The 3,779-nt window shown below is 38.4% G+C and overlaps 1 non-coding gene across 1 annotated transcript; it reads right to left on the reverse strand.

Annotated features, from left to right (window-relative positions):
* Positions 1-424: 424 nt before the first annotated feature.
* LOC145399942 (5S ribosomal RNA) lies at positions 425-543 on the reverse strand. Its single transcript, XR_013897387.1, has one exon. It is a non-coding gene; the product is annotated as a 5S ribosomal RNA (ribosomal RNA).
* Positions 544-3,779: the final 3,236 nt, after the last annotated feature.

The following is a 3,779-nucleotide window of genomic DNA, read 5'->3' on the forward strand; positions in this document are numbered from 1 at the left end:
GAAGACCAGTTAAGTACAAACTCATGTGACTGCAATACAATACCTTATTTTCAATGCTATGGTGATGATACAGCAACAATAAGGATGCCGCAACGATGAAGTTTTTCTTAGTATTGATACCCTACCTGCGATAGCAGAAGACCATTCTGCCTTTTATTCCTTGTCTTCTTCTCGCTTATAATAACTTGTGACTTTATTCCTAATTCGTGCATATTTTAAGTTGTAAGTAGATGTGACAGATTTTACCTTTTCTCATACACTAGGCAATGAAGAGGACCAAAGCATGAGTTTATACTCTTGTAATGTTTTTTCATTCATTCATTGCCAGACGCCATGTATCCCAGACAGGGTGGCCAAGGGCTTAGAGTTAGCTGTTTTACCGGGAGGGGCACTAATCCTCCACCAACCCCACTTGACGTAGGGATGCCAACAGCATCTGGTGTTCCCAGGCGGTCACCCATCCAAGTACTAACCAGACCCAACGGTGCTTAACTTCGCTGATCGAACGGGAAGCGGTGTACTCAACGTGGTATGGCCGTAAAAACACATAATTTTTGCTCTGTCTAATAGTCTCTAGTATCCATCTTTTTAAATAAACTTAAGTGTCCTGCTTAACTGAAAATGCTGATTTGAAAGTTTTAAACTCAGTTATTTGTGTATGAACATATGCATTTTCTTTCTCTTGCCAATTGCTTACACTGAGGAAACTAGGCTACAACACAAGTTTGTCATTCTCCAAGGAGTTCCGACTCTTGGCAAATTTTCGAGGTTTTCCTTATTTTTCATTCACTGATAGCCGTCTGGCTTATCTTAAAACTTCAAGAGAATTTTCTTAATGAAAAGCTGACCAGATGCAGGGTAATAACTGCATGTCTTTGAGTAAAAGCTGATTCCTTCAGTGCCTGTTGATCGAACCATATAAAATAGCCTATAACTTACGCCGCATTCCCGCTTTCTGTCGTCATCCATGAAGACAACAAAAACGGAAATAAATGACTTTAAATTCTTCCTTAGTATTGTAACGGAAATTATTTTATAAATAATAATGACTGATTTTAATTGATTATTAAAGCCCTTTTCTTTTTAGTATTACGCTACTAAAAATTATTGCGTTTTACCATATTAGATATGAACTCAAATTATTCCTGACTGTCCCTGAGCTATAGTTCTGAAATTTCAATTAGTTCCTTTTAGGATTTTCTTTTATCGTAATTGACGAACTGCTTCCTACAGTTTTGAAATATACCAGTACTTTTTCATTTACTTATTGTTTTCTGTAACAATTTTACATAATAGGTTTCACCTTGTAAAGATATAAGGAAGAATATATACATTATCGATGACCGAAAACTTCTGGATACTCTGCCATCACTTCTTAGGCCGACTGAACAAGGAGTTAAATGGAGGAGTGGCATCTGCGAAGGTATTACGAATTTAGTTGAGTTAGCCTGGGACTTCTTTTTTTTTAATGCGAGGAAGAAGGAACCAAAGGCCATGATCATGCAATAACAGTTCCCTCCAAGAGAAAAACAAAATGCAAGAGAGAGCCAAATTCAAGATCCGATCATTTCGAGATGCCTGGACACACTGCGTTTGAAAGACTGGACATCATAGGCAGCAAGAAATACAGATAGAAGGAGACAGTTCCAGAGTTGACCTGTTGCATAAATGAAGAACTGGGAGTAACGGTTAACTCATGCATTAGAGAGTTGGACAGAAAAGGGATGAGAGTTTGTTGCTAGACGGGTGCTACGCGCCCGTCGTAGAGGTGGAGGAATGCATGCAGACAGTTCAGAGGAGCAGTGACCATTAAAGTAGCGATAGAAAAGAGATAAAGATGCAACAGTGCGGCGAAGAGGCAGAGGTTGAAGGGAGTCATTAAGAGGAGGAGAGTTAATGAGACGAAAAGCCTTTGACTCCACCCTATTGAGAAGAGCTGTATGTGGGGAGCCACCCCACACATGAGAGTTGTACTCCACACAGGGGCGGATAAAACCCCGGTATAGAGTCAACAATTGTGCATTCAGGCGATTCACTTCTGCTTCGTCCCCTAATACTGAATAGATTCTGACAAACCCACAGACAGAAAGATGTGATAATGAGACTCCAAAGCTGCAAGAGAGAGAGAGAGAGAGAGAGAGAGGGAGGTTAAATGGGGGTTCGCATGAAAGTTGGTAGTGATGGGAGAGAGAGAATACACAGGGTGGATTGAGCAAAGCTTCAAGGCTGAATTCCATTTTTGGGTACGTTAACTTCTCCCCCATTAGAACAGAGTCGTGCATGGGGTAGAATGGCTTGCAGTGGCAGATTAGGAGAGACTGCTGTATTAACTTTCCTTTGGGCTAATCAGGGTTGTCATGATTTAACTCAAATGATTTAAATCATGTGATTTAAATCGATTTAAATCAGAATGAAAAATCATGATTTAAATAAAAATGATTTTTTATATAAATACAGTAAAAATGAAGAAGTGAGAGAATGTGATGGATGTGTATTGCACTGATGCATCAAGTCTGCTTGGCCTGTACTCTTCCTGTGCTGATCTTGATCAAGTCAGGCACCAGTGATTGCCTCATGTCACAAGGCAAATATTAAAAAACAGAGGAAAGAAGGCTCTTTGATAATAACAATAAATGCTTCGGTTAGGAAAGCTTTTAATGCATCATGTCTTTTCAAGTTGTATAGCAACTTTTGGGTAATAAATGTATGATATCAAAATATGATTTCATTTAACACTGATAACGGCCTATTAAAAATAAAATAAAAATCTAACTTCATAAAAAAGAAAAAGAAGTTGATTTCAAAATATCCAGTTAAGAAAAACAATCAATTTGAATTTAAAAATCTGATTTAAATAAAATACCACAGATTTTTTTTTTTTTTTTAATATATATGCTATTTTTTCCAACCCTCAGTGTGAGTAACCTCCCCCATACCAAGAAGTGCTAGCCTCGGTGCACTGTCATACTCCAACTTGCCATTCGTATTATATTATTTTCAATTTTTTAAGTCCGTTTATTTGAACAGTGATATATAATCATGCGTGTCCATGGACGCATTGCAGCAAGTGGGAGGGAAAAAGATCCAGTATGGTACTCTTTTGACAGAATTTCCAAAGCCAAGAACAGAGTTGGAAGAAAAGAACACAGATTTAAAAAAAAAAAATCTGATTTAAATTTAAAAATCCGATTTATAGAAAATAATCGATTTTTTAATTTAAAAAAAATCTTATTTCCAACACTGGGGCTAATCCATTCAACCTGAGTACGTCATTTATATTATGCTAGGTGTTCTAAATTCCCTCTGGGTTTAAAGAAATTTTGCAATGTGACTGCTGGGTAACAATCTGACAGCACTCGCATCGGATGTCCACTCTACCGTGCGTGCACATTTCCTACATGTATTCGGGGTTGTGGTTCCGTACATGCAGTTTCTCTCACTTTCTGATTTTTGCGCTACAAGAATTTGCAGAATTTTAGCGACTGGTTGCTCACGACACAGTCACCCTATTTTTTCAGTCCGAAATCTGTGATTGAAGTCGATTTTATTTCTTCTGTGTGATCATTCGACCAAATATTTTGTCCCACATAGTTGGGTTTGAAATCAGGTTGTCCGTCTCATAGGTGAATTCCCTACTATGGACAGTGAGTATCACCAGCCTGTGTTGCAGGGCGTATTCACATTCCAGTGGTCCATGTCCACAACATTTTAATTCCTTAAACCTGCACCCTGAATCCCCAGGGCTTCAGCTGGATCTGCAGGGATCCAATTATCAGGTG

Source organism: Coenobita brevimanus, chromosome 50, assembly GCF_032717465.1.
Source record: "Coenobita brevimanus isolate Jiangsu-jjx chromosome 50, ASM3271746v2, whole genome shotgun sequence".
Taxonomy (NCBI): domain Eukaryota; kingdom Metazoa; phylum Arthropoda; class Malacostraca; order Decapoda; family Coenobitidae; genus Coenobita; species Coenobita brevimanus.